The sequence below is a fragment of the Pristiophorus japonicus genome, chromosome 25 (genome assembly GCF_044704955.1).
Source record: "Pristiophorus japonicus isolate sPriJap1 chromosome 25, sPriJap1.hap1, whole genome shotgun sequence".
Taxonomy (NCBI): domain Eukaryota; kingdom Metazoa; phylum Chordata; class Chondrichthyes; family Pristiophoridae; genus Pristiophorus; species Pristiophorus japonicus.
The window spans coordinates 26,504,517-26,525,358 of NC_092001.1; the positions used below are offsets into that span (position 1 = coordinate 26,504,517).

The 20,842-nt window shown below is 41.4% G+C and overlaps 1 non-coding gene across 1 annotated transcript; it reads right to left on the reverse strand.

The window, feature by feature from the left end:
- Window positions 1-18,865: 18,865 nt before the first annotated feature.
- trnap-cgg (transfer RNA proline (anticodon CGG)) lies at window positions 18,866-18,938 on the reverse strand. Its single transcript has one exon. It is a non-coding gene; the product is annotated as a tRNA-Pro (tRNA).
- Window positions 18,939-20,842: the final 1,904 nt, after the last annotated feature.

Below are 20,842 nucleotides of genomic sequence, written 5' to 3' on the forward strand. Positions count from 1 at the left end.
GGTGGGTTTGGAGCCAGTTTCTCCTTGCACCTGAGACGTCGAGAGTCAAGGACGTAAGGTTAGCAACAGGCTTTCGTGAAACCAATTGCATTATGGGTTGGAGCCTAAAGCAGCTTCGGATCTATGAAGTATTCAGATATTTTACATCTGCTGTACAGGACATGAATAGGCCTTTCGCCACAATTGGTCTTTTCAGGCGTTTATGCTCCACAGGACCTTTCTCCAATTATAGTTCATCTAAGTCTAGCAGCATATCCTTCGATTGCTATGTCGCTCATGTTCGTATCCAGTTCCTCCTTAAATGCCTATCTGCTATTCACCTCAACTACTTCCTGTGTTAGCTGGTTCCACATTCTAACCTCTCTTTCTCCTGATCTCCCTATTGGATTCATGAGCGACTTCGTTATATTGGTGACTTCCAGTTTTACTCAGTGTGTCACAATCGAGCTTTCCAATCCCCACCACCGGCAGGACACTTAGAAATCTGTCATAAGCAGCATTCGCCACCAGAACCGAAATCTTGCTCGGTTTAACCGCCTGTTTTCAGCGGGCTGCAGCATATCCGATCCTACAATGCAAATCAGGACCGACCGTATCTGGAAACAGTTAAACGATCAGTGTTTAGACTTAGAGTATTTCAAGGACTGTCGCACATCCAATGGTGAATATGCAAAACAGGACGGACAGAATCTAGAAATTGCAAAAGGTCAATGTGTGGCCTTGTGTCAAAACTTCAACCAGAACATGGGCTAGATATAAACGAGGTCGGTATATAGGAGTGCGCTGTTGTATTATAAACATTCGGTGTGTAAATATGAGTGAAATATTTAGATATAAATTGTGTAAGTTTATATGTACACTTGTCACATTTTTCAAAGTTTTTAACTCAGATAGAAATTCACTGTTGATTATAAAGGTAAATTGTTACTTTTTGCTCTCTCAGTTTTCGTGTTTGACAGTTTGATTTTGACTACAATTTTCGGCGATAACCGCTATGTATCTTGATACATTCAGTCTATATTGCATTCATCAATACACACAGTCAACAGGACTGCAAACATGGGACTCTACTAGCCACAACCACCCCGATAAACTGTCCTTAACTCTTAAATTCTCCTTTCTATCCTCAAACCCCATTTTACACTAGTTTTCTAACCTGTTCTTCACGCCATAACCCGTCATCGTCGACAACTATCCGGCGTGTTATACCTTGTCAAAGTTTTTTTCTAAACTCCATTACATCACAACCACTGTATTTCCCCAGCTACCGTTTATTTTTTTTAACCTGCTCAAAGAATTATATGAGGTTTGAAATGCATGACCGTCCTATGAAATTTGCATTGGCAAATTCTATCCTATAACGCTTTATCTCGGCAAGCGGAAAAATCGTACTTAAATAGAGATTCGGAAAGTTTCCATACTGCAGTTGTTAATGTAACTGTCCTGTAATTAACCAGCGTAGCTCTATCTGCCTGTAAAAACAGTGTTACTACATTTTCCACACTCGAGTTACCCAGCATGGAGCCACACATTCTTGATTCCTGAGATAGAGTTTCTGGGGCCGTGGGAATTTCTTCCCTCATCTCCTTCACATTCCTGGGATATAAGCTTTCAGATGCCGGCACTTTGTCTTCATTTAGCCTAATTCAATTACCTAAACATTTCCTTTATCCGTCATAATATTGCTAAGTGTGTAGCACATTTATATTACATTTGCTCCACGACAAATTTAGTTCATGTTAATGGGAGATGCTTATTTCACAGCCTGAGAAATGCAGAAAAGATTAAGCAGGAAAGGCAATGAATGTCTTACTGTCGATGGGACAGTTTCTACAATAGGTATTGGAGCCGAAAAAGGAACCTGTCAAACTAGATTTAATGATGAACAATCGACCAGTATCAGTTATCAACTGAACGTCTTGCTAATAATTTAGGTAATATGATTACAATTGTTACTGTTTTTAAGAGGCATACTGGAGTAAGAAACCACGTTTTTAAGTGAAAGTAAGACCAATCTGAAGAGATGCCAAATATAATAAAAGCAGATGTCAAATAACGTGCAAGGAATATACAAGTTAGCAACAAATATTTATTTGAGTATATTAAGAGAATAGGAGAGGCAAGAGAAAATGTTGTCCCTTCAATTGTTTGCAGCAAACCGCAACTGTCTGCGATAGCCAGAAGGTTTAATGTTTTGGGCCTGAAATCCACGCAGGTTTATCTGCTCGCCACTACACTATTGAAAGCTACGTTCAGTGCTTAATTAACTAAGAGCTGTAGCTACAGGTCTGCATTTCCTTCTCTCGGAGCATGAGAGATCCGCCAGGGCGCAAGGTACGTTTAAACTGTCGCCCAATTATCTTTTACGATTTTACAACATTGCAAGAGAGCTAAAGGATTTCCCCTCAAGCTGCAATCATCTTTTCTGTTATTGTCTTCGCATGCTTCTTTCTATCTATCCCGATCTCTGCATCTTATATTTCTCTGGCTTTCGCTGATTGACTTCTCAGTTTTACATGGACGGCCTGGGCTGATTTAACCTGCAACAAGGACAGAAATGGGTTGAGAAAGACATGGACTATAGGACAGGAATGGTGTAAATTCCGGGCAAATATCTTCACAGATATGTTCCTTCGCGCTCTCAGTGAAATAAAGCAGCACCGAATATAGTTGGCTTGAGGTAGAATGTGCCTTAAGTGGATGCCGTCACAGACGACAATATGTTAATGCTTCAAAATCTTATTTGATAATACAGGTCACGTATTCAAAACAAGCTTTGTAAAGACATTCCAATATTGTTGACTTGGATTAGTCAGCAATGCTCGCAGGGCAGTTGGATGCCAGTTGGAAAGCTGTCTGAAATAACATGCAGAACGTTGACTTTCTGCTGAGCAGACCATCAGCCTCCTTCTTGAAAATGGTTCTCCAGTCCTGCTAAGATGGGATTAAGCATCATGATATTTGAATGGGACTGTGCCCACTTGTATAGCAGGACGTGTAAGGGGCTTTTTCCCTTCCTTAAAGAACAGTAATGACTCAGTTGCAGAAATTACTCGCACCACTCGCAATTCGGCCCAAGGATGAGCCGAGACGATCACGTGGACTTAATACAATTCCTCCAGTCAGTAAATGCAGTTGGCATATCAAGGAAAACGTAAGAAATCACCGTGACTTAGTCAGTGAGCACGCAGCATAGTGGCTAACGTGTTTTTTTAAGATTTGTACCTGAATGTTAGCAGGGATTTATTGTTTTGATGTGATTTGGATTCAAAGCCTAATTGATGTAATATTCAGTCGAATGCTTGGAAGGTTTATCAGCAACAAACGCTTAACAAAGTAAATTAACACATTCGATTTGCAGTCCATCGCTTTAATCTCTCGTCTGCCATCTAGCACAACTCAGCTATTAAATTTCAGGCTTTTTGCATCCATATAGAAATACGCTGCAACAAGTCCCCGTCACGACGTGTCCTGCCGTTGTACCCAGATCGACAATGTTGAAAATGTGCAATCAGCTTCTGTAAGCAAAAGGCCTTCAGTTACTACAGGATGCCTGTGAACTCGATCCTCAAAAGATGAGGTGCTGGCCCTTTTAAATAGACCGGGCAGCCTGGCCAAGCCGGTTTCAATACCGACCAATATCGAACTCTCTACAGTTAGACCACATTAGGAGTACTGTGTGCAATTCTCGTCGCTATATTATAAAAGAAACAAGCGAGGCACTGGATAGGGTGCAGAGAAGATGGTCTACTATCAGGAAAGAATCGACAAGCTCAATTTATTTTGTCGTGAAATGAGAAGTCTGAGGGGTGAACTAATCAAGCTCTTCAATAGCTTGAAAGGTTTTGATAGAGTAGATACAGAGTGTTTCCACTTGTGGGGAAAGTATGACACAAAGATTAGTGGGAAAAATGGATTGTGTAGAGGACACAGAGTGACTGCAACGAGATTTAGATAGGTTAAGCGAATGGGCTGAGGTTTGGCAGATGGAATACAATGTCGGAAAATGTGACGTCATCCACCTTGGAAACAAAAACAGTAAAAGGGAATATTATTTGAATGGGGAGAAATTACAACATGCTGCGATGCAGAGGGACCTGGGGCTCCTTGTGCATGAATCCCAAAAAGGTAGATTTTTAATCAATAGGGAATTAAGGGTTATGGGGAGCGGGTGGGTAAGTGGAGCTGAGTCCACGGCCATATCAGCTATGATCTTGTTGAGTGGCGGAGCAGGCTCGAGGTGCTAGATGGCCTACTCCTAATCCTAATATTTATGTTCCATGTTCTTATTACTGGAGACCATCAATATCAGAAAAATGCGCAACAAATCAAATTTGGAATTAAGAAGAATCTTCTTTAGCCAGAAAGTGGTAAGGATGCATAACTCGCTACCACCAGAGTGGTTGAATCAAATATTATCGATGCATGTAAGTAGCGGTTAGATAAATATATGAGGGATAACTGAATGGAGGGCTATGCTGATAGTGCTGGATGTGGAAAGAGGGGAGGATGCTCTAGTGTGACCACAAACGTTGATATTGACAGGTTGGGCAGAATTGCCTGTTTTTGCATTGAATATCTTATGTAATCGTATGAAATGGACACCCATGGGTCCAATTCTAAAGCTTTCAGATCTAGAGGAAATAACACTGATTAATATTCCTGGCCTTGGGTGTAGCAAAAAGATTTCTAAATTGATGCTCCTTAAAACCAAGCTTTGGGGCATCTGCCGTAATTTCTCTTTTATTTGGCCCCGTGTCAGCGTTATTTGATTTCTCTGAAGCTTTTGTGGAGCGCCGTGTGACGTCTTACTCTATTAAAGACGCTACATAAATGCAAGTTGTTGTTGTAATATATACTTCATTGTCTCCCTGTTTCAGGTTTCAAAGAAAACGTGCTAGGTGAGAAGGCATGTGGCACACTTATCTTTTTTAACCAGAGGTATATTGTACAAGAGCAGTGAAGTTATGCTTGAGCTATATAAAACATTATTTGGGCTACAGCTAGAATACCGCATAGACGTCAATACAGGAAAGATGTAATTGCGCGAGAGAAGGTGAAAAAGAGGTTTACAAGGATGTGCCTGGACTGAGGAATTTTAGCTTTGAATAATGATTCGATCGGCTGGGTTTGTTTTCATTGGAATATAGGAAGCTGAGGGGAAACATAATTGATGTGTTCAACATGATGAGGGATATGGAGAGAGTGGACAGGAAGGACCTATTTTTTGAGCAGAATGGTCAACGAACAGGGGAGATAGATTTAAAGTCATTAGCAAGTTTAGAGGGGATTTGACGGGAAATATCTTCACCCAGAGCAAGTTGGGAGTCTGAAATACACTGCCTGAAAGGATGGTTGAGGCATAAACCTCACTGCATTTAAAACGCGCTTGGATATGCATTGAAGTGCAATAACCTACAGGGCTATGGACCAAAAGCTGCAACATGGGATGCCGCTTGATAGCTCCTTATTGGCCGGCTTTGACCGGATAGGCCGAAATATCCTTCTTCCGTGCTGTAAATAACTATGATTCTATGTTTCAGTTCTAAGCGAGGGTCTAACTACAGATAAGCCGGACGTGGAGACATTATGGGTAGAATTAAGAGATAGGAAAGGATGTAAGACAATAGTGGGAGTTGTGCATAGGCCTGCTAGTCGCAGCTGTGACGTTGTCGAATATATAAATGATCAGATTAGACAAGCGTGTAGTCCAGACATTGTGGTTTTAATAGGGGATTTAAATTTTCATATATATTGGGATAATCGGACTAGCACCTGTCAGAAAGATTATTCTCCTTAGAATAGAAAACGATTGGAGACCGACACCTTACCTCTTGGCCACCGCACCCTGAGAGAGGTTAAAACGCAGGACCAGATACGTAGTAATGTCCGGAATACTCCAGGTGCTACGAACTCATGAGTCGAGAAATAGGAGGATAGATCACGTGAATGCATGGCTGGGGAGATGGTGCAGGAGGTAGGGCTTTAGATTCCTGAGACATTTGGACTGCTTTTGGCGCAGTTGGGATCTGTTCAAGCCGGACGGGTTGCATCTCAACAGAGCCAAAACTAATAACCTCGCATTGCAGCGAGCCGCGGGGAGGCGGTGGTTGCTCGTGCTTTTGGCGAGGGTTTAAACTAGTTTGGCAGGGGGATGGGAACCTTCGACTAGATTCAATAGAGAGGGGAGTAGAGTTTGAATTAAAAAGCAAAAAGGGTAGAAAGTGAGTTTGTAGGACAGAGGAAACAAGCAGGAAAAAAGAGGAAAAAAACAAATTTAAGAAGCATTTTGTCTAAATGCACGTAGCATTTGGAATAAAACAGATGAGTGACGGCACAAATCGATACAAATGAGTAAGATCTGATAGATATTACAGAGACCTAGTTGCAAGATGACCAGGACTGGAAATAAATATTCAGGGTTATTTGACATTTCGGAAGGACAGACAAAATGGAAAGGAATTGGGGTAACACTGTTATTAAAAGATGGGATCAGTGCGTTAGTGAGAAACTATATAGGCGCAGAGGATCAGGAGATTGAATCGGTTTGGGTGGAGATAAGAAACAATAACGGGAAAAAGTCGCTGTTGGGCGTAGTCCAGAGGCCCCCTAACAGTAGCTGCACAGTTGACTGATTATAAATCAAGAAATAATAGAGAATTGTAAGAAAGGCACGGCAATAATCATCGGGGCTTTTAACCTTCATATTTACTGGATAAAATTAATTGGTCAGGGTAGACATGAGGAGGCGTTCATAGAGTGTATCCGGGATAGTTTATTTCTACAGTACATGCTCCGCCAACCAGGAAGCAGGCTATCTTAGCTCTAGTGCTGTGTAATGAGACAGGATTAATAAATGATCTCGGAATAAAAGATCGTAAAATATTGAGTGACCACAATATGGTTGAATTTCAAATTCATTTGGAGGGTGAGAAATTTGGTTCTCCAACCAGTGTCCTCAGATTAAATAAAGGGGACGACAAAGGTATGATGGCAGAGGTGGATAAAGTAGACTGTGAAAGTAGCCTAAGGTGTAGGACGGTTGATGAGCAGTGCAGACATTTATGGAGATATTTTATAACTCGCAACAAAAATTTACCCGATGAGAAGGAAAGTCTGTCAGAGAAGGGATAACCATCCGTGTCTAACTAACGAAATAAAGGAGGGTTTCAAATTGAATCAAAGGTATTTAACGTTGCCATGACTAGTGGGAGACGAGAGCAGCGGATTGGAGATGTTTTTAAGCCAGCAGAGAACGATTAAAAACATGATTAAAGAGGGAAGATAGATAATGAAAGCAAACCAGCAGGAAATATAAAAACAGATAGTAAGAGTTTCTACAAATTCATAAAAATGAAAGGCATGGCTAATGTGAATGATGGTCCCCTGGAGAATGACACTGGGGAATTAATATTGGAGAACAGGGAAATGGCAGAGACGTTGAACAAATGTTTTGTATTGGTCTTTACAGTAGATGACATTAAAAACAACCCAACAGTGAATAATCAAGCGGATATAGGCAGGGATGAACTTAATACTATCACTATCACGAACGAAGTAATGCCAGTAAAATAATTGCATTAAAGGAAGACAAGTCCCCTGGACCTGATGGCATTCATCCGAGGGTCTTAAGAGAAGTGGCTGCAGAGGTAATGGATGCATTTGTTATAATTTCTCAAAATTCCCTGGATTCGGAAGCGGTTAGAGCGAATTGGGAAACGGCAAATATAACGTCCCTTAAAAACGAGACAAGCAAAAAACAGGAAACTATAGATCAATAATCCTTACATCTGCCGTTGTGAAAATGCGGGAGTCCATTATTAAGGAAGCAGTAGCGGGACATTTGGAAAAGCATGATTCAATCAAGCAGAATCAGCATGGAATCATGAAAAGGAAATCATGTTTAACAAATTTTCTGGAGTTTTTGAGGATGTGAGGAGTGGATAAGCGGACACCAGTCGATATGGTGTATTTGGATTTCCAGAAGGCATTCGATAATGTGCCACATAATAGGTTACTGCACAAGATAACAGCTCACGGGGTTGGGAGTAAAATATTCGCATCGATAGAGGCTTTGCTAAATAACAGAAAACAGAGCATCGGGATAAATGCGTAATTTTCCATTTGGCAAACTGTGACTAGTGGGGTCACGCAGGTATCAGTGCTCGGACCTCAAGTATTTACACTCTATATTAACGATTTGCATGACAGGACCGAGTGTAAAGGAGCTAAGTTTGCTAATGATACAAAGGTGGGTAGGAAAGCAAATTCTGAGCAGCACACAAAAATAAAACTGCAAAGGGATATAGACAGGCTAAGTGAGTGGGCAACAGTTTATCAGTTCCAATATAATGTGTGACAATGTGACGTTACCAACTGTGGCAGAAAGAATAGAAAAGCAAATTAAATTTAAATGGAGAAAAGTTGCAAAGTGCGGCAGTACAGGGACACCTGGGGGTCGTTATGCTTGAAACATAAAAATTATTATGCAGGTACAGCAATTGATGAGGAAAGCAAATGGAATGTGCATTTATTGCAAGTGAGATGGTTTATAAAAGCAAATTAGACCTGCTACAATTGTTCCGGGTATTAGTGAGGCCAGGCCTGGAGTACTGCGTACAGTTTTAGTCTCCGTATTTAAGGAAGGATATACTTGGAGACTGTTCAGAGAAGGTTCACGAAGTTGATTTCGGAGCTGAGGGGGATTGACTTATGAAGATAGGTTAAGTAGGTTGGGGCTATCCAGACTGGAGATCAGAATAATGAGCGGTAATCTTCTCGAAACTTATAATATAATGAGGACGCTTGACAAGGTGGATGCAGAGAGCATATTTGCTCTCATAGGGGAAACGAAAACATGGGATATAGCCTTAGAATAAGGGACCGCCCATTTATAAGCTCATAAGAACATATAAAATATGAGCAGCAATAGACCATACGGCCCCTCGAGTCTGCACGACCATTTAATACGATACTTGCTGATCGGATCATGGGCTCAGGTCCACGTCCCTGCCCGCTCCCCATAACCCCTAATAGCAACATTTAATGAGAAATATGTCTGTTTTCTCACATGTCGAGCGGCTGTGAGAAGCGGAACTTTGAGTAAAAGATGGCGATGCTCGGCCGGGATTGGGAACATGGACCTCTCGCAATTTAAATGTGACCATCCCTAAGCAAGAATCATACCCCTAGCCCAACGAGCCGCCAATAGCGGAGAGCGTAGCTCTCAGATTCTTACGGTAGTGAGAAAAGATATTCGATCCATCGTGCTTGCGCTGAACCTCAGAGACCTATCCAATTAGTCCCCCTCTCCACACTCCGACAACTGTTATCCCTTTGACGAAAATATTATTAATTTGAGACATGACATGAGCAAAGTGCAGCATCCTTGTCAGTAAAAGGGGAATTTCGGCGATGTGGTTAACAAAACCATCAGGGGGTTGTCAAAGCCGTAACAAAATAACGACGATAATGGGATTCGAACACATCCGTGCAGAGCACAATGGATCAGCAGTCCATCGCTTTCACCTCTCGATCACCTCGTCTCCGATTCACCACAGTGTCAGCCATTCAATCGCGTGCTTTTTGTATGCAAGCAGAAAGAACGAGCAAGAAAGTCCATTTCACAGCTTGCTCTGCCCGTACATCCAGATCGACAATGATGAAAACGTGCCCTTCGATTCTCAAAGCAAGCAGCCTTGATTTATTTCAGATGAGTGACTGGAAGAGATGGTTAGTTTTTCCGCAGAATCACAATAAAGCATATAAAATTTCACGTAGCGAACTAATTGACCGTGGCAGGACTCAAATCTGCAATCCTCTGATAACGGCGCCATTGCAATCGAAGTAAGACGCTCTATCCATTAGGCCACGCAGCCTCGATCATCAGCGCAAAAAATGCTGTTGTGTCGATTGGGAGCAAATTCGGGGCAACTGCGATATCAAGGAGTTGATTAGGAAAAGATGAGCATATTTTGAGTAACTGAACAGATGCACTGCGATCAGGGTGGGCACCGGCGCAGGCAAACCCCATGTAACTTGGAACACAACAGTTTAACAATTCATCCATCGTAGTTCATATCACACACCTTTTAAACTATACAGGATGATGCAGGATTATGCGAAAATTTGTTTTAAAGGGACAGATTATGAACAGGAAATGACAACCATCCCTTTTAAACCGACACAGAATGATCCGCGACTACAAGCACATCCATTTTACACAGATGCAGAATGATCCTTGACTGACAGCAGTTCCCTTTTAAAAGAATAAAGTGAGATTTCTATCATCCCTGATTGCAATTGCGCAGTGCCTGAGTGAACGTGGGGGTCAGGAACACGCGGGGCTGAAACGATCATTGAAACCAGAGGTGATAGACAGGCAGGAAGGACTGAGGGTCAGAAAACCAACCCAGACAAAAAGCCAATTTACAAATATATATATATATATATTTAACATTTAAAAAAATAAATACATTTAAATTTTATTTTTAAAAGATTGAATTAGATTTGTTTGAAATAAATAAATAATTGATTCATCATCTAGATATTTTTCGATTGAATGAAGGCTGTGTGACTGGAAGAATTCCATTGCAAATGAGCGGGTGCAGTCAGTAAATATGCAATCACAGTTGCACCAGAATCTTGCTGTAATTAACACTGAGCATTTATTAAGCAGAGTCTTAAAATACACTATGTGAAATGAGAAATGCTGAAATTTCATCACATGCAAAGCACAAAATCTGATTCAATTTTGGCAGGATTTCTGTTGCTATGAATTTCCCTCAGTTTGAAACAGAATGTGCCAAGTTGTCCATGGTGATTGCAATAATTATTACTCATTCACAGAGTGTTATGAAATTAAGTTAATAAGCTTTATTTTAATTTATTAAATCCCAGAACGGGCATCGAACCTGTGCTGACGAGGATAAAGCGCTGCATCCTAACGACTAGGTGCCGGTCACAGGGGTGAGTAAACGTTGATGCCGAGAACTCGTAAATCAGTCAGGCGGCCTCTGTGAGAATGTTTAAAGGGAGAATGTTCAAAGTAAACTGGTCGCAACAGGACTGAACTGCAATTAAAAAAAACAGCCAAAGCCTATGTTTTTCCCCGGCAGACATTGCGGAAATTAAACGGCGGAAGTTAACCGTTTGAAGATTGAATGTCTTTTTGGACTGGCTCATTTTATTAATTGTAAAACATATGTTAATCTTAAAGACTTGGATATTTTATTGCAGTCCTGTGGTGTTGCGACTTTACCAGAACAACAACAATTTGGCTCCCAGATTAATGCGTGGTATCCGCATTGATTTCAAAACCCACAAACTGGCGCTTTGGGATTAAAATATCGCACCGTATCTGGATTGCATTGTTGACGCTTCACGTCAATCAAATTTAATCACAACCCCGTCATCAGAAATCTTTCCAGAGATGCTGCCTGACTGGCTGAGTATATCCAACATTTTCCGATTTCATTTTACATTTACAGGATTCGCAGTACTTTGCTTTTGAAACTAAAAAGTAACATAAGTTGACGTCATTGGGGATTCAAAAGTCAATACCTTTCTGCAACGGCAAACGTGAGTCATGCGTGCTGTATATCCTCCCTGCGGCCACGTAAGGAACATCACTGAGTGGGTGCAGAACCTTCTGAGAGGTGAAGGGCGCAGCCGTGATCTATGTGCTAACCAATAACAGAAGGAAACAAGGGGATGCGTTCCTTCAGTCAGAGTTTCAAGTGCAATTGAGAAAATTAATGAGCAGGACCACAAAGATATTCTATGGATTCTTCCAAGTGCCCCGTGCTATTGAATTTAGAAATGGCAACTTGTGTCTGGATAAACGGTGCACGAGGTCGGGCTGCATAATCGTGGGGCTTTGGGACCAGATCTGGCGCAGGAGGGACCTGTTACCGGGTTGGGTTGTCGGGTTGTACATCAATAGAGCTCGCGCTAAGGTTAACTACTGGGGCGGGTGAGCATTTGAACTAATTTGGCAGTGGATTTGTGTACCAGGATGAAACATCTGTAGATGTTGTCATTATGCTTTTATACATAAAATCCAGATGATTATTATATATCAACTATAGCACTGAATGTGGCCTCAGACAGCACATTTCAGCCCAGCCTTGGGAAACGATATACCACGGCCCGCCCAAACCTTCCCTTACACCGAGCACAAGCAGAGGAAACACAGGCACAGTAGAATTTGCTGAGGACCGTCGGGAGTAAAATGTTCTTTGATCAATGATAGCACTAAATATATTCTGGTGTCTCTGTGTCAAGTTGCAATTTGTTCTGTGGGATATAAATAAAGTTTGTTTATCTGTTTTAGTGTTTATGTATTTGAATGCAACAAAGTCATTTATAATAGTATTGTGGAGCATCTGTATTTGTTATACATGTATTTTCTGTGTATACCTTTGTATCTATGTTACTTGTAAACACCTCGCAAATAAACGTAAATACAATTATAGCACAGCGATACTTAGAGATAAATTCAGAAAAAAAACAGACATAAAAATAAATACATTTATAATAACACAGATATGAACGCAAACAATTTGATTATCAAGGTTCCACACAATTTAATTTACAACTCACATATAAATGCACAAATATATTTATATATTTCATCCAGGGACATCCAAATTCATTGCAAATAACAAAACATTACTCACAAAAATAAAACACGTCTATGGTGAAAATCTAGGAGTCTCAATAACTGAAGGCTTCTTGCAGAGAGCCGGCACAGACACGGTGGCATGAACAGCTTCCTTCTGTGTTGACTGATTCGATCATTCCTTGTCTTCTTGCTTGTAAGATAGGTGGAACAGGCAGCTGTATGATGGGTGCTCAATGGGTTAGCGCGCCGTAATTATATGACAGTGCAGGCACGGGAAATGCGGAGGTTGTGAGTTCGAGCCTCACCTCGAGCAGCCGTTGCGTTTGCATGTGACGGTTGTACTTTTCAGAGTCAGAGGCCGTTTTCTATTTATCCATCTGTTTTGTCTATTCCGCCATGTACCGCGGTGCTGTCTCTCTCTCTCACTGCTGTTATCTCAGGAGCAATCTGTGGGTTATTTCTAAATGAAAACCCGTGCCTGTTCCTCACATGTAATAATTGAGGGGATCAAACAATTCCTCATCTGATACTACCGAACTAATGAGCCAACATTTATAACAAGATATAGTTTATTGTAAATATGACAGTCCATCTTGAGTTATATAGGTTCAATTCTGTCCAAAACCAAACTTTGATCTCAACGTAATAAATCGCTTTTTAATGTATTGTCGCAAGCGCTACCATTGTAGCTCAAGGAGTTTCATAATTAATAAACATAGAAATCAAGCAATGAAACGGCAGAGATGGTTCTGAGACTGAAGAATGCCCTCGCCCAGAGCAACATTCAAAACAAGGTTTAAAAACTGGCAGCGTGCAGGAAAAAAGGAGGAGAGGAAAGAGAGCCACAGAAAAGCCACGGGAGTTTTCGAAGCTAAGGGAGTTTTTCTCTGACCACATCATAGTTGCGCACGGCACGGATATTGTTGCTGTTAAATATGAATAAAATGCAACGTTTATTTGCAGCTGTTTCTGTTTCTGTCACTTTTAACTGATTAATTCTTAATTCCATTTGCCCGCGATGATTACATAAATTTTCGTATCCTTGCCAAACAAAAATCGATCAATGTGAAACTTCAAAATGTCAATTGACCACAGCCTCAATAGATTTTTAGGCGCGGATTTATAAGACAGGTGGAACAGGCAACTGCATAATGGGAGCATTAACACCATACAGCATCAGCACGTACTTATAGCAGTGGAATCGGATCGGGCGCCGTACCTATATGGTAATATAAGCCCCGGAATAGCCGAGGTTATGAGTTCGAGCTTTACCGAGAAGAGCTGATGGTTTTGCTTGTGACATTTCTATAGGAGTCGAAAGTAAAATTGATGTATCCCCCAACATAATCTACATTTCACTGTTTTATTCTAGCACTTAGGTTCCTTTTGCACACAATATTGCAAAGGAGGATGAGAGTTGAAATTACATCTGGAATGGAGTGGAGGCGTTTTGACATTTAATCAATAACTCTGATGTAAAGAATAATGTACCGGAAACACACTCGATTTCAAAGGGAAGATATATAAAGTGATTGGTTATGTCCACATAATTCCTGCACCATATTCAGTAGAAACAAGGATTTTCCTGAACATTTCGCTAAGAATTGTGCTCAGTGTTGCAATGGCTCATGCATTGGATTTTCGCTGATTCTGGTCTATAGAAACATTCAACCTTGTCGATTCGAGTCCCATCAAAGTCCAATTGTAAATTAATAGAATGGTTACCGCACAGCAGGAGGCCATTCGTCCCATCGAGAGCGTGCCAGCTCTCAGCTAGTCCCACTCCCCTGTCCTTTCCTCATAGCCCTGTAGGACAGGGTTGGCTGGTTCCGAGGCTGGAAAGAAATTGTTGCAGCAAACCGCAACAGTCTGCGATAGCCAGAAAGTTTAATGTTTTGGCCCTGAAATCCACTCAGGTTTACCTGCTCGCCACTACACTGTATAAAGCTCCATTCATTGCTCGAATAAATTAGAGCTCCAGTTGCGGACTGCATTTCCCTATCTCAGAACCCGAGAGATCGCCAGGGAGCGAAGCACGTTTAAACCGTCGCCCAATGATGTTTTACGCTTTTACAACATTTCAAGAGAGCAAAAGAATTTCCCCTCAAGATGCAATGACATTTTCTGACATTGCCTTCGCATGCATCTTTCTGTCTCTCCCTGTCTCTGCCTCTTGTATTTCTCTGATTTTTGCTGATTAAGTTCTCAAGCGTCAATGGACGGCCTGGGCTGATCGAACCTGCAACAAGGCAGAAATGGCTAAAGAAAGATGTGCACACTCGGAACGGAATGGTGTAAATTTGGGGCAAATATGTTCACAGATATGTCCCTTCGCGCTCGCAGTTAAATAAAGCAGCACCGATTACATTTGTCTTAAGGTAGAGTGTACATTACGAGAATGCCGAGACAGACGACAATAATGAGCTATTCATGCTGCAAATTCTTATTTGATAATACAGGTCACATATTTAAGATTAGTTTTGTAAACACATTCCAATATTGTTGACTTGGAATAATCATCAATGCTGGCACGGAAGTTGGATGCCTCTGTCCAGTTGGAAAGCTGTCAGAAATAACATGCAGAACATTGACTTTCTGCTGAGCAGACCATGAGCCTCCTTCTTGAAAATGGTTCTCCATTCCCGCTAAGAGGGGATTAAGCATCATGAGAGTTGGATGGAACTGTGCCCACTTGCATAGCAGGACGTGTAGGGGGCATTTCCCATTCCTTAAAGAACAGTAATGACACAGTTGCAGAATTTGCTCGCACCACTCGCAATTCGCCCCAAGGATGAGCTGAGACGATCACGTGGAGTTAATACAAATCCTTCAGGCAGTAAATACAGTTGGCATATCAAGAAAATATAAGAAATCACCGTGACTTAGTCACTGAGCGCGCAGCTTAATGGATAAGGTATGTTATCAGGAAATGACAGTTTTGATGAGATTTGGATTCAAAGCCTAATTTATGTAATATTCAGTCAAGTGCTTTGAAGGTTTATCAGTAACAAACGCTTAACAAAGTAGATGAGCATAATCGATTAGCAGTCCATTGCCTTAACCTCTCCTCTGCCATGGAGCACAACTCGGCAATTCCATTTCAAGCTTGTTGCATCCGTACAGAACTACGCTGCAAAATGTCCCCTTCACGAAATGTCCTGCCCGTGCACCCAGATCGACAATGTTGAAAATGTACTATCAGCTTCTGTAAGCAAACGGCCTTTAGTTACTACAGGATGGCTGTGAAATGTCCTCAAAAAATGAGTGCGGGCCCTTTTTAAATAGACCACGCAGCTGGACACGCCGCTTTCAAAACCGACGAAATGCAGAACTCTCTACAGTTAGACCACATTAGGCGTACTGTGTGCAATGCTGGTCGCCATATTAAAAAGAAGATAGCGAGGCACTGGATAGGGTGCGGAGAAGATCGTATAGTATCAGAAACGAATCGACAGGCTCAATTTATTTTGTAGTGAAACGAGAAGTCTGATGGGTGACCGAATAGAGCGCTTTAATATCCTGAAAGATTTTGACAGAGTAGATACAGAGTTTTTTCACTTGTGGGGAAGAGTATTACTGGAGACCATGATTATAAGAAACATCAGCAACAAATCAAATTGGGAATTAAGAAGAATCTTCTTTAGCCAGAGAGTGGTAAGAATGTACAACTTACTACCACCAGACAGGTGGAATATAATATTATAGATGCATGTAAGGAGCGGTTCGATAAATAAATGAGGGAGAACTGAATGATGCGCTATGCCAATAGTGCTAGATGCGGAAAGAGGGGAGGATGCTCCAGTGGACCACAATGTCGATATTGACAGGTTGGGCCGAAAAGCCTTTTGTTGCACTGAATATCCTATATGATATCATGAATTCGGCACCTATGAGTCCATTTCAAAAGCCAACATCTCGCAACTTTCAGACATAGACGAAATAACACTGATTAATATTTCGGGCTTACAGTCTTTCAAAAAGATGTCAAGAGTTATGCTCCTTAAAACCTACCTCTTTGACCAAGTTTTTGGGCAAGTGCCATAATTTCTCTTTTATGTGGCTCGGTGTCAGCGTTATTTAATTTGGTTTAAGCTGTTGTGGAGCACCCTGTGACGTCTAACTATGTTAAAGGCGCCACATAAATGCAAGTTGTTGTTGTTGTAATTTTTCATCATTCTCTCCCTGTTTCAGGATGCAAAGCAAACGAGCTAGTTGAGAAGGCATGCAGCATACTTACCTTTATTAGCCGAGGTATATTGTACAATCGCAGTGAATTATGCTTGAGCTGTATAAAACATTATTTGGGCCACAGCTAGAGTACTGCGTACACATCAGTACAGGAAAGTTGTAATTGCACGAGAGAGGGTGCAAAAGAGATTTACGGGTATGTTGCCTGGACTGGAGAATTTTAGCTATGTGAAATGATTCGATAGGCTGGGTTTGTCTTCATTGGAACATTGGGAGCTGAGGGGAAACAATATTGATGTGTTCAAAAGTCTGAGCGGCCGAGAGAGAGTGGATGGGAAGGACCTATTTTTCTGAGCAGAATGGTCAACAAATTGGGGAGATAGGTTTATAGTCATTGGTAGAAAGTTGAGAAAGGAATTGACGGGTAATGGCTTCATCCAGAGCATGTTGGGAGCCTGGAACTCATTTGCTGAAAGGATGGTAGAGGCAGAAACCCTCACCGCATTTAAAACGCGCTTGGATATGCACTTGAAATGAAATAACCTACAGGGCTACGGACCAAAAGCTGGGGCATGGAATTCCTCTGGGTAGCTCTTTGTTGTGCGGCGTTGACCGAATGGGCCGAATTATCCTTCTTCCCTGCTGTAAATAACCATGATTCTATGATTCAGTTCTAAGCGAGGATCTAACTACAAGTACGCACGACGTGGAGACTTTATGAGTAGAATTAAGAGATAGGAAAGGATTTAAGACAATAGTGGGAGTTGTGTATAGACCCACTAGTCGCAGCTGTGAAGCAATAGAATATATAAATGTAGAGATTAGACAAACGTGTATTCAAGACAGTGTGGTTTTAATATGGGATTTAAATTTTCATATATATTGGGATAATCGGACTAGCACCTGTCAGAAAGATTGTGAATTTCTTGAGTGTGTCCGGGCTAGTTCAACAACAATATGTTCCAGAACGAACAAGGGGCATGCCAATTTACATTTAGTAATGAGTAACGAGCCGGATTTATTCAACAGCCTAAGGGTAAGTGAAAATGTATTTAATAGCGATCAAAACATGATTTACTTCAACGTAACGTTTGACAGGGAGATACGTGAAACAGCTACTACCATTCTAGATTTCTGCAAGACCGACTTGAAGGGGCTGAGAGAGAGACTCTCCAGAATAAACTGGGAAAAATCTTTTAATGGGTAAAACGACAGGAGGTGTTAAAAATAATGAAAAGTAATAAAGAATCAGTTTATCCACCTGAGGGGCCAAAGAAAACAGGCATGGACGACTAAAGAGGCAACGGATCACTTTAAACTAAGAGTAAAATCGTAAACAAATGCGAAAAATAGCACAGATCCTGGTGAATGGGAAAGCTACAAAGAAGAACAAAGGGACACAAAGCAGATAGTAAGTGGCACAAAGAGAGAGAATGAAAATAACCGACTCGTGAAATGAACAGACACATAGCAGATGTAAGTTAACGCAGAGAATTGTGAAGAAATAGATTTTCGTAGGATGAGGAGAGACAATATGAATTAATGATACAATTTTAACGGGGACAGATTTATACATGAAAATTTAAATCCCCATTTATGCATCTGCCTCTGGAGATCAATGATTCTGAAACCGGCCATAATGATCCCTGTATTGTATTAACCAGCTCTAAAACGTACAATTTTAAAGAGGGGGCAGGATCTGGAAGACATCTGGACGTTTCCCTTGTTAATAGACGAATAGAGTGTAAAAACAAGCAAGTTATGCGAAACAATTATAAAACACTTATGAGGTCTTAGCTGGAATGTTGCGTGGGGAATACGCTTCAGGGAAGAAGTCAATCCCTTGGAGAGGGTGCAGAATAGATTTACTAGAATACTGCCAGAGTTGGGGACCTCATTTATACGAAGAGACTGGAGAAGTTTGGATTTTTCTCCTAAGAATAGAAAATGTTAAGAGGCGATTTATGGCGTAAGTTCAAAACTATGATGTCTTTTGACAGTTAAAAAGGAAAAAGCTTCAAAATATGACATTTAAAGTGATAAAATATCGATAGGCACAGATGGGGTTCGAACCCATGACTTTCACGTTTCCGAGACCGACGCCTTACCACTTGGCCATCGCGCCTTGTTTGATTGTGTGACTGGCGTCGCATTGCTACCGAATCCCACATCATTTCAATTCGGTTGTACAAACACAGACGCATTTTAAAAGACATAAAGTGGGATAATGGAACGGGCAAATGACCAGAGTCATTTATTTGAAACTATCATAAAACATTTCATAAAATCATACATAACGATGGAGAGTACTTTGTCCATCATACACTTGAACGAGCTATCCAATTATTCCCAGACCTTTCCACAACGTCCTGCAAATTGTGCCTCTTCAAGCATTTATCCAATTCCATTTTGAGGGTTACTATTGAATCTGCAGTGCTACGGGGAAATGACAGGGGGGTGAGACTGGCTGAGAGTCAGCACGGGCTCAACGGGCCGAACTGCCTTCTTCCATGCTGAAATAATACTATGAATCGATGACTCTATGATTCACCACCTTTTCAGCAGTGCATTACAGATCAAAGCTTAAAAAAAAAAATTTCTCCTTCACTTTCATCTGTTTCGTCTGTTGGCCTCTGGATGTTGCCAGAACTGGATAGTTTTGTTTATGGAGAAAGATTGGGGTTGTTTTCTTCGGGACAGATGAGGATAAAGGGTGACATAATTGACGTGTATAACATTATGCGGTGCCGAGATAGTGTGCATAAGAAACACCTATACCCCTGAGCAGAGAGGTCAATAACCAGGGGGCATAGATTTAAAGTAATTGATAAAAGGATTACACGAGAGTCGAGGAGAAATGTTTTCGCCCAGAATGAATTTGGGTCTGGAACTCACTGACTGAAAAGTTGGTGGAGACACAATCCCTCATCTCATTTAAGTAGTACTTGTATATGGATTGAATCGCCCTAATCTGCAACGATACAGATCAAAAGCTGTGAAGTGCGATTCGGCTTGATAGCTCTTTTGATTGGCGGAAATAGGATGGGCCGAATGCTCTCCTTCCCTGACGCAAACTTCTCTGATTCTATGATTCTATGAGGTGGGGAATGCTCTTTTGTTTCCTGCACATATCTGTCTCCCTCCATCGATGGGATCTTGCTGTGTGGTAATTGGCTGCCGTATTGCCCTGCAGCACATCCAGTGACTACAGTTCAAGAAGTACTTCATTTTTTGTAAAGCACGTTTTAATGAAATATTAATTCAGTGCATGAGGGCGTAGCTAGCAAGGCTGACATGTATTGCCCAACCCTAATTGCGTTTGAGAAGGTCGTGATGAACAAACTTCGTGGACCACTGCAGTACTTGGATATGCACTTGATGGCTACGGTCCAAGAACTAGAAATTAGATTTGGCAGCATAGTACACAGTCCACCAGCAAGGACGCGATGGACTAAATGGTTTCCTTCTGTGCTGTAAATTTCTTTGGCTCTGTGGTTCAGTCACTGAGGTGATGGTACAACCAATGTACTGTTGGAGAAGGAGTTCCAAGATTTTCACCGCACGATAATGGAAAGCCGATATATTTCCTGATTCATTATCTGCAGAGTTGATAATCGAGTTGGAAAAATCAATCTACAACGATCATGCCCACTTCTGATCTTATGATGAAGGGCAGGTCATTGATGAAGCAGGTGATGATGAACTCCTGCAGCGATATCCTGGGCTGAGATGATTGGCGTCGAACGACAACCATCTTCTTTTAGGCTAGGTATGTCTCCAGCAGTGACAATTAACCCCTCAATCATTTCAACGTTAGAAGCCTCCTTGATGAAACATTGGACCAAATTTTTTTTTGATGTCAAGGACAATAACTCTCGCCTCATTGTAGAATTAATCACTTTTGGCCATATTTGGACCAGGGCTGTAATGATGTCTGGAGGCTGGGGGTCCTGTCGGATCTCAAACTGAGCAACAGCGAGCAGTTGGGTCTTCCTATGTTTCTGAAAGATGGTACGGGAATGCAAGCCC